At 37.5% G+C, this 11,306-nt stretch overlaps 1 long non-coding RNA gene across 1 annotated transcript; it reads left to right on the forward strand.

Annotated features, from left to right (window-relative positions):
• The first annotated feature begins 1,107 nt into the window (after positions 1–1,107).
• LOC139124204 (uncharacterized) lies at positions 1,108–9,881 on the forward strand. The gene is made up of 3 exons (XR_011549885.1): positions 1,108–1,546; positions 8,801–8,902; positions 9,758–9,881. It is a non-coding gene; the product is annotated as an uncharacterized lncRNA (long non-coding RNA).
• Positions 9,882–11,306: the final 1,425 nt, after the last annotated feature.

Here is an 11,306-nt window from a genome sequence, read left to right on the forward strand (position 1 = left end):
AATTGATTTTCATCATTAATACCAAAATTGAGGTTTTTTACCTCAATATACATTCACTTCTCCTTTGAGTATACTACTGCTACTACTACCACACTAAACTTTAGAGTCTCTGCTTTTTCAAAAAATACCCGGTTTCCTTGTCATCTTTGATGAGAAATATTGTTCTTGAAAAAAACTGTGTTGGCTGTATGCAGCTCCACCTTAAGCATCTATTGTAAATAAATAGTTGTTGTATAACTAGTAAAAACATTGCAAAGACTAACAGCGACATGGAAGATGATTAGTTACACAAGAGCTCTGCTCGGCTCAACTATACTGGTGTTAAAAATCTGAGTGATTAGCCTTTCCCTAGTGCCGTTGTTAATATTAATTACATTTAATAATAGCACATGAGAGCGAGGGCAATATCACGATTTATTGCCTGCCCAAGGGATGGTGGTCATGATCGAAATACTGATGATGCCCGAGCCGTAGGCGAGGGCATCATCAGTATTTCGATCATGACCACCAGCCCGAGGGCAGGCAAAAAATCGTGATGTTGCCCTAGCTCTCATGTGTTATTATTTTTATTACACCGAACAAGCAAACATGCAAAGACACAAAAACACAAAGACTTCTTCGAGTACAGTTCGCCTTTCTGAGTCCGTACCTCAGCGTACAATGTTGTCAGTGCCGAGTCTAGGGTTGCCGATGAAAGTTAGCCGATCTCCTCGGTGGCGTGTCCAAATTTGTTGCTTGCATAGTCGGTGAACACAGAAATTGCATTCGTTGTTGTCATTTTCGTTCGTTTGCTGTTTACTTGCATCAAATATCATCTAACTGTGCCGATGACAGCTCTGCGTGACGTTTCGCATAGTTGCCGACTGCAAGTACAAGCAAACGACAATTTGTTGCGCGCAGAAAGGATGCGCAGTAAGTAAAATGACGTAATCCATGTAATATCAAATGCAGAGGGCATCATCAAGTTCGCAGAGGGCATCATCGCATTCGCAGAGGGCATCATCAAGTTCTTTTACATGTCACGTGAGTCGTGTTTAACCAATGGCAGTGCACGCTGAATGGGTAAGGTGTAAAAATCTGCCATGCCACATGCATTTGCACAGCTCCAATACACTGTTGCCCTAACATCAGTCCTTTCTGTCCAGCTTCCTATGCACCACCGTACATGTGTATGCTGTACTGGGTAATGAATTACAAAGGTCGATGGGTAACTGAATCGTTTTACATATCACACTATGACTGAGGTGATGACCTTCTGGGTGCCAATGTATGAACTATGTGAACTCTGTGTGATCGACCCATGCATATAATGTTGCGCCCTTTGTGGTGCATCAAACGGTGAAATGAGGACCATTCTAGATTTTATTGCACGAATTGCGCAAGAGCATTTCATAGAATTAACTCTGCAGGTACCTGTAGTTCATGGTTTTCATATTTCACTCTTCAGGATGGCTATACTCCACTGCACTTTGCTGCCCGAAATGGCCATAAAGATGTTGCAGAGATTCTCATTGGTGCTAAGGCAAACATAGAAGCTGTCACAAAAGTAAGTGTAACTATATCTTCAAGCAGAAAGTGATGTATACACTTCCATTTCTTTCCAATATGTATACATGCCAACTGTCAATTTGTATACATGCCAACCTTAAGGATGTTTTCCCCAATACAAACAATTGGGATAACCTTACCAGGGTCTCAAATAGAATATGATTTACTATATGCAAATAATTAAAGTTGAAGTCACACATGAAATCTCACAAAATTGCCATCTGTCAATTATATCTTTTGATAAATTATCATCTTCTCAGAGTCAAACAATGTGTTGTAGAGAGAACTGGACAATTTCGGCATTTTCAGATAAGCTCTAACATCATTGGTAAAGGTGTGTCAGAGAATTGCACATGAAGAAGATCTGAAACATTTAAACAAACAGCATAATATTGCAGTGATTTAGCCTGTAAAGAAAATATCTGAAGCGTTATTATTCAGTCGTTGGTTATAATAAGCATTTGGAATGTGACTTGAGGTGTCAGTCTGGATTGTAATGCTCTCATATATACAATCGACTCACAAGTTGGTGGTTTTGTCAAAGCATCTCTATCACAAGGTGGTAGTGTCTTAGTATTCCTGGTCTTGATTCTCATTTTACCATTTTGCCAAGGTATACAGCTGTTATGAGTTTGTCTTGAGATCTAAAACGGCCATTCTGTGGTTCATCATTTGTTTTTAAAAGAGGCATGCTTTGAAAGTCTTACTTGAAGTTGCATCTGCAGTACATTTATTATTATTATTATTATTCACTCATTCTTCTAGTTCTTATCTGAATCTGTAATAAACTTGCAGTGTTGACCTTAGAAGATGGGTAATAACCCGCCTGCTTTGCATTTCTTCCTAGCTACTTTTAATGTAATTAGATTACCTTTATAGACCATCATTTCGGATCACACTGCCAGCTGTCAGACGGCACACTTACCATTAGCAGTTTCGCGACCCCTTCGCTCACTTGAAAGTGCACAAACATAAAACAGTTTCTAAATACCCATTTGTAGCTTTTGAGCCTGATCTTTTACTTGTTATTATATCATAATAAATAGTGTGATTGGCTGATTCATACGCCTATGGTGTTGCCTTTGTTACGAGCAGCGTCATTGGTTTGACTAGGATGATGGTCATCTTAGGTCATCTTTAACGATGGTGTCAAAAAGAAATGTTGTGATGGCCAAGTCCTGGCACCTTGCCGATGGAATATTTTTTCCCAAAGAAAGCCTATGTATGAAAAACTTAAATTTGGCTGAATTTGTGAGAGAAAAGCACCGAAAAGATGTGATTTCGATCGACGATTCGAAGTTCATGAGACTGGCAAGCTAGTTTTCTGCTGCCGTGCAGGCTGCCAATGTCACTACGAGTATGATAATCTTGTTTTCAGAACAATACCAACGCATTTTCTAGATTTTAAAAATGAACTAGAACTGAATTATTCATTATTTTCAATTTTCCATCCTGATTGTGTTTTAAGTATGATTGGAATTATCACAGTAAAGAAGTAATGGGAACATCTGATAGATATTCATCAAATAAGTTTCAAGAAGTGGGCAAAACTTAAAGCGCAGTGGTCGTCGCGCTGCGCATCCTCCTGAGGGGGTCCCCCTCTGTTGTAAACAAATCCAAGAACGCCGCACATGTTGCGGGTTGATTGTAATGTTTGCGATATTGCCGCTTGTTAAAATGGCGGCTGATCTGTCACAAGCATACCAACTATCAAAATGTAACACGCAATAAAGGTCAATTAATCTAAGTTAAATATCTTCTGAATATTGAACAATGATTGCACGCTGGATTGAGATCACATTTGCTCATGATTTTCTTGAATTAGTTGGATGGGGCTCAGCTACTGTTATCGCTCGCCATAGAGCTAGACGTACGCATGTATACGACAACAGGCTATCAACGACGGGGCTCTAGTTTTCGACATCGCTAGCAAGGATGAGAGCTTTCATTTCAAGAGGCCCGACAGGAGTACAAAGACAACAACCCAAACTACAGAAATCTACAGCTCGCAGAGCAATGCCCGCTGCAGCAAGAAGCATCTCTGCATCTGTTCCGTTCCGTGGTCTGTATGAACGTCCGTGTCAAACCGGGTATATGACGCGCTACACTCGGCTGTGGAGAATCCAACTCAACTACAAAGTTTACCCCATTTGGGGGTGCAAACGAGAATTCCGAGTACAGGTATCAAGTCAAGCGAAGGACCTTTCATAGGTCTTCTTGTTATGTGGGGGTTATCTCACTTGAAAGAGGATTCAGACCTACCCGGCAATCAGGAGGTACAACAACGAAGTTTGCCCAGCACCGGTAGGCCTACACCAGCTAGTCTTGTTTGTTTATTGTTTCTGTCATTTTACTATTTCTTACCACGTAATACTAGGAATAGTAAGACATGGTGATCAACTGTTGGTTGTGGGCCAAGTCGTAGCGGGCCGGTACGTTGTGGGACCGGATTCTCTATATCCGTGTACGTCAACGCGGTGACCGTCTCCCAACAACATCTCCCGTGTCCTGCTCTGGCTTGCCGATCATGTTCTTGAGTTTAATTTTTGTGTTAGGCATTGTGCTTGTTGCTGGTCTACATACATAGGCAATGTTGATCATTTTAGTAATGTATTTTCACTGTACTGTACATAGTATTGTGTACACCAGCGTGATCGCGCAATCAAACCTTTTTGTTCACTGTGTCTGCGTGCAGTAAACTCAGCGACATAATGTGCTGAGTGTAGTGTCCCAATGTTCGTAGCTCTACACGAGTTTATAGATCGAAATACACCACTGAAGTTCGTTTCCGATCTTAATATTTTACTATTGCATGATGTTGAGTCTTACAAAGGCTTAACAAAGTGGGGGACTGCTCTCATCTCACTCCTATTGAAGTTGAGAAGACTTATGTTTACAAAAATTATGTTTATCAACAAAAAAAATCACGCACGCGCAGCGCGACGACCACTGCGCTTTAAGAATTAAGTTTTTTATCCGACATCATATTTTGACGTCACGGTCCCTAAGTTAATTAACTCTTTTTGATTGAATTGGATATCAATTTTTAAATATCATAATGAAAACAATATAAACAGTTATGTAGGTAGGCCATGATGGTGAATACTTACAAGTATTAATTTAACGTAGATTGTACTTATCATATCAGCGTTTCCGTTACAATTTCAAAACTTGCGTACGATTTTACGCAACTTAGTTTTTATTTGCATAAAATGTATAAAAATGCGTATGGTAGGAATCGGTATCTGAAGTGAGTTGGGCAGTCTTTTCTGTAGAATTTGGGGGATTTTCCTGTAATGCGCATGCTCTGTTATAGGGGAAATTTACCCAGACTTTCTTAGGTAATCAGGTCGTTATTTAGTGAAAAATAAACTAAATAGCGTTGGTTTCATTCACTTTCACTTGTGCATATTAGCACAGTGGCCACAAGCTGAACGCACGGAAACCGGAAGTGACGTATCAAACTTGATAGTCACAGCGGGTTCAAAGCGAGGTCACTTATAACAAAGCTCTTCTACGCCAAGTCGAGTACGCGTACGCGGTACGCAAACCTCAGCGCTCGACTGAAAATCATAATGGCGAAGATAATCGGTAATAACTTCAAACCTGAACGAGCAATCGATGATCCAAGACTGACATCGTCAGAAAGTTACAGCGACTCGAGTTCGGAAAGTGACTATTCTAACTCCGATGACGAAGTTCAAATTACTCTCTGCGATCAATCATGCCTGTCATTGTCAACCCAATCGCTGTGAAATCATGCCACACCGAAGTAATGCCAATGCTCTAAAGAGATCGACATTAATTCTAAAAGTGCAAGCATTTTTAATGTGTTACAGAACACCCTGATGTAGCCATGATTAGTCTAGAACCAGTGGTCCTGTCTACAGCGTTCCGTTTCTAGTGCCTGAGCGTACGCACAGTCCCATATGTACAAGCAAAGCACTTGGGGCTGGATATGCCCCGGGCAGTTTTCTTTTAGGCTTGTAGTTCAGTAGTTGGACTTGCAACTTTCGCTAAAAGCAGCCCTTCTCAAAGTTGTATTCGCAGAAAACTTTATTTCTGCTCGACTTAAACATCGACACCGAGTGCTTGGCCCCTATATTCTGTAGCCATTCTATACACTGTAAGTGGAAATGCTTACAGTTGCACCCCGGCGGTGGCAGTCCCGGGTTGGTGGGTAACCATGCTTGTTACCCAAGTTTGAAAGTACCCTCTCTCCTAGAATATTTCTGAAAAAAACACCCCCTATTTGTGGCAAATCTGGGAGAAATTAGCTGTAAAATACATACCCTTATTTTCGAAATTTAGGAGGTTAGTATGTCGACTTCCAGGATTGACCCTGGAGGTTGACTTTGTATACATGTACATACATCACAAATGTTTGTTCTCACCTGATTTTAGTCACATTCATACACAATCATCTTCCTTATCCGTTTGGAACGTACGGTACTGTTTTTCATTTTCTTTGTGAGTGAGACTAGACCAGATTTAGTGTCCTAGGGAGATTATGAAAGGACTAACCCTAATCTCGGAGGTTACTCTGAAAAAGTACCCCTTTTTCTCGATTTCATGTACCTAGAATCTCCGAGATGACTTAAGAAAAACACCCCCTTTTCCGTGAATTTGGTAACGCGCATTGGTACCCACCAACCCGGGGACTGCCACCACCGGGAGTTGCACACGTCGACTGCTTCAATGACCAAGTTGACGACGTCACTTCCGGTATTTTAGTACACGGCTGTTCGTTAGCCAGTGAGTGAAAGTGAATAAAATTGACTCGAAAGCCTTTCAATGACCATATCAGTTTAATATTCCAAAACTGAGGGTAAATTTCCACTTTTAACAAAAAACAATAACCTGGGGGGCTTCAAGATATACGTAGCTGAACGCTGGCAATGCCGTAATGCATCCATGGTTGTTGAGCAGCCTATATGACTTCATGTTCAAAGAAAATACTTTCTGACTATGGAATTAGTGTTTTCAAAGGGCCAACAAAAAGCAGATACTGATCAAAGTCCAGCGGGACCTCTCAAGAATGCAACCCGACAGAGTCTAAATCGTCACCCGTAAACACTTCCCCACCTAACACGCAACGTAATGACCATTAACAGTAATGTGTTACCAACAACGTAGACTCAATCGATTCTCAAATTTTTTGCATCAAATTCTGTAGTGTTATTGTCTTTACAGAACTGATTGACATGATGCTTTGTGATGATGAAATACAATGTTTCATAAAGAGTTGCGATCTGCCAAAGTCTAAAATGTTGCAATATCATGATAACTGTCACTTGCAAGCAGGTGCATATGTTCTTTTTTTGTCCTGCATTGAACCACGTTCAGGCAATGTAGTGCGGGCCAAGTACGGTACGTTCGTGTCACGGGGCAGCATTTCTCAATGCGTATAAGTTTACGCAGTCATGATTTTTTGTGTATTTCAGAACAATTTTTCGTAAAATACGCAAAATTTTGCGTTAACGGAAATGCTGATCATTTTCATTATAATTTAAGCATTTTTTTTGAGTGAGTCTGGGGTTATAGTCACTAGTATTAATTAAAAGTAGATTGTACTTATCATATATTCTTTCAGATTAAATTTTTTTTAGCATTTTTTGAGTGAGTCCTGGGTTCCAATTTAGTTATTTTTATATTTCTCTCAAACATTAGATGACGAAGTTCTATCAATCACTAAACAGCCTGATTCCACCTCTAATGTCAAATGTCACCTCAGATGCCACCAGAGAACAACATTTCCACTCAAAATTTCATTTTTCGCCTTGCAAGAGGGGGTTCAACCCCCCCTCGTGCTCTCCCCCCATCGTTCACTACACTCACTCACAGCACCTGCCTACTTTCTTAAATTACCTGGCTACTTTTAAATATAAGGACAACACTGAACTTGTAAATTATACTTACCATTGTTGATTGATATAACACTTAGCATAATGTTTATACAAAACAGTGTATCTTAGTAGTTTTACTCTCTGTTTAGGCAAAAATAAAAATTAGTGCTATAGAAATCCAATGTTTTTAACAATATGCCATATTTAAGGTTCATATCTACAAGCAAGGTTATTACAAGGAACAAAAGGAAAAGTTAAATTTCAGCCACTGACATTGAAGATAGGTTTTTTCCAGAATGATGATTATATACAGCAGTATGGAAAAATATGTCTTTTCACAAACAACAACAAAGTTATCTCAATTAGGCTAATCTTATTACTCGGTATGTCATTATTTTTAATATTATCTGTAGGGAATTAATAATGCCAAGTACTGTGGCAAATGGTTCATTGGAATCAATGTTATTACAAAATTGCCAAGAATAAGTTGAAGTTGTCAACATTTAAAAAATTGCTAGTATTGTTGTAAGATCTTGTAATATCAAAAGCAACAACATTACACAACATATATCGCTGCAGTCTAGCAACATCAGTGCCTTTGTGTTGTTTACCAAAATTAGTATTCTTAAAAAGAATAGCATCAATTGTTCGATTCTTAATTTTCTACATTTTACAACTAAATTTGGTAATCCAGAAACATGCCATTGAACTAGAAATGTGCAAATTGTGACTTTCTGGTACTTCACATGTTAACATTCAAAGGAAAAGAGTGCCAGTGAACGAATGACAATCTTTTAGCTGTTACCGGTACATTAGGTGTAAAATAGATTTCAAAGTTCTTGTAAACCATAAAGATAGCTTTTAGCAAGTTTGATGTAAAGTATTGTAATGGAGATTGATAAAAAACAGGCCATACTGTATCTCAGTGTGTATTTAAAGTAATAATATTGTCATAGCTGTGTGTACATGTCAGGTTACCATATTGAAATATACAAATAAAGAGTAGGCAAAGTAATAAGCTGTATTTTCTTAGAGTTTCTTTAAAATACCTCTTTGCTAGTTCATGTTTGAATGATTTTCGGATAATTTCTGTGGAATCATTCAAAGAAAAAGAGTGCCAGTTAACTAATGTCAATATTCTAGTTGACCAATATTACACATGGATTTCAAAGGTATTGTAGACCAGAAAAGATAACTTGTATCTTTAATAAGTTTCATGGCATTATGTTCATTTTTTGCAATATTATCTCTTCTCACAAAAGCTCTACATCATTAACAATTTGAAGTACAATGTTTAATGTATTTAAGATGCAATGCAGCTTGTCATTATTTTGGGCTAAACAATTCCTTTAAAATTACTTTCAAATTGATAAGACATCAATAACAATATTTCATTTCACATGCAGAAGAATGAAATGCCAGTGCATCTTGCTTCTTGGAAAGGACACCTTGATATTGTGAAGTATTTTATTGAAACTCTTGGTATGGACAAAGAAGTCAAAGGACAGGTAAGTATATTTTCAATAAAGTAATTAATTTCTAAAGAATGAATAAAATTCTTTTGGAGTTTATCCTTATATATGACCAACTTTAAGATTAGAATGCCTTTATTTGAAAAAATACGATCTTTATGATGTTGTTAATTACATTAAACTTCATTTTGCCATACCTGAAATGTTTATATTTCTTTTTAAGAATTTTAAATCCTTTGTTGTCATATGTACATGAGAATAGGAGCTAGCTTATCAAATTGCTTATCTCCCAGTTTCAAAAGTTTGAATTTCTTCTGTCTACGGTACATCAAGCTAATTAGTCATAGTTTGGTATAGATAGTTTGTACTTTAATTTGCAGCGATCAACATGGGATTATGTAATTGACACTTTTTCAAATTTCAATAGCAGTTTTCAACTCTCACGGAGAAGACCTAGCTGATAAACACAAATATATTTAATGTACATGTGATCAGAGTCAGTGTGTTTAATATTTGGAATGCAAGTTGAGTGAAAATTAATTTCACAGGTTAGAGATACTGCATTTGAGGTTTTGGCAGAAATGTCCCAGCGTGACAAAATGAGATTGAAAGAGCAGACAATAATCTGATCAGGAAATGTGTACCTAAATCATCTTCTATTCTGGAGAAACTTGGATCAAAATCTTGATTTCATGGAAATGATAAGATTAATGAACTACGCAGAAGTGCGCAGCACTGCATCAAGACCATTAATTTGATCAATTTTAACTGTTCAATATAATTCCTCCCCTAGATCAAGTTTCTGAACTCTGTTTCTGAACTCTGTTATATGTTGATAGTGTATACCTCATACATTGAACACACATTTATCTGTTTACTCTTCAATTATAGGTCAATAAAACACCCCTGATAAATGCTGCTGAGGGTGGTTGCAGTGAAGTGGTGAAATATCTACTTGGTATCGGTGCTGACATTGAAGCTGTTACATCAGTAAGTGTTTGAAAAGATATTCATCACACATTGACTTTGTTACTTATGACACATCAATTGCAAATTATTAAAATTTATGCTGATCATTATTTACATCATGTCAAATTGAAATGTAACAATCACTGGTAAGATAAATTATATCAGTTAAATGTTGATTCTTATAGCCCAGTCATATTAGTCAAGTATAGGTGGTAATTGTCTATCGTTGCTACATCATCGCAGTTTATTAGCTCCCATTTGCAATACATATATGACAATTGGGAGTTTATGTGGTTGGAAAAAGTCTGTATGTGAGGTGTCTGTCTGTCTGTCTGTCTGTTTGTCTGTCTGTCTGTCTGTCTGTATGTATGGATGTCTGTCCGTCCAACGCAAAAACTCACAAACCGCTGCACTTATTAAGCTGATTTTTGGTGTAGTGATGCCATATATGGTCTGGATGTGCCGTTGTTAAAATGAACTTGTTAGTCTCATGGATATGCAAATGAGGTAGAAAAAAGGGCGAAAATGGTCAAAAATCAATAACTCAGGAACTACTAATCTGATCATTGCCATATTTGGTTTTTAGGTACCTTGGGCCAAACTCATTTAAACATATAGATTTGATGTCAATATTTGATGCTTTCTATTTTTAATGAATTTTATTTCTTTTTTTTGCCATTTTAGTAAAAAAATCTTTTTCTCTTAAACCAATGGTCGGATCGCTTTAAAATGTGGCGTGCAGGTGCCTTGTGATAACTCAAAATAGAATTCATCGAAATTATGGCAAAATTTGCATATTTGTATTTTTGGGCAATTTTTGCCATTTTTGGTCAAAAAAATCTTCTTTCAAACTGTGTATGCCATTACTTTCTAATTGGGTGTGCAGGTTCCTAGGAGTGACCTGAAGATGACTTGGTGAACTAAAGGCGAAATTTGCAAATTTGCGGTACTTTTTGCCATGCTTTCAAATTTGGTACACAGGTGAAATGTAGTAGGTCATTCATTTAAAGTCAAGTACTGCCAGTGTGAATGAGCAGATAATGATTGTGCTGTTCCAGGCTGAGGTGCTATTTATAGGAATGATGCAATGTTAGACGGTAATTGATATAACTGAATTTGACTTACATTGTATGTAACTCTTGTACTGTATAAACCCTATCAATTCACCCAGAAAAAAATAATTAATATGATTTTAAATATTTGAATTAATTAGGAAATCAACAAAGCCAAAATAATTTTAGTGTAGAATTATTACAAAGTTCAACATTTTTGACAGTTCATAGTGAAATGCTTACCATCTTGGATGATTAAAACATGTAAAGGCAACTTTCCTGAATCCCACTCGGACATATTCTGTACCGTCATGTATTGTTCTCTGTATGTTATCTAAAAGAAATTGCTCATAATAGTTTGTCATGATAGGTTGGCCAAATAAAGAGAGATAGAGAAAGTTCCGATTTCCAGTTGTGGT

This window comes from Ptychodera flava (genome assembly GCF_041260155.1).
Source record: "Ptychodera flava strain L36383 chromosome 23 unlocalized genomic scaffold, AS_Pfla_20210202 Scaffold_23__1_contigs__length_28996876_pilon, whole genome shotgun sequence".
NCBI classification, from domain to species: Eukaryota; Metazoa; Hemichordata; class Enteropneusta; family Ptychoderidae; genus Ptychodera; species Ptychodera flava.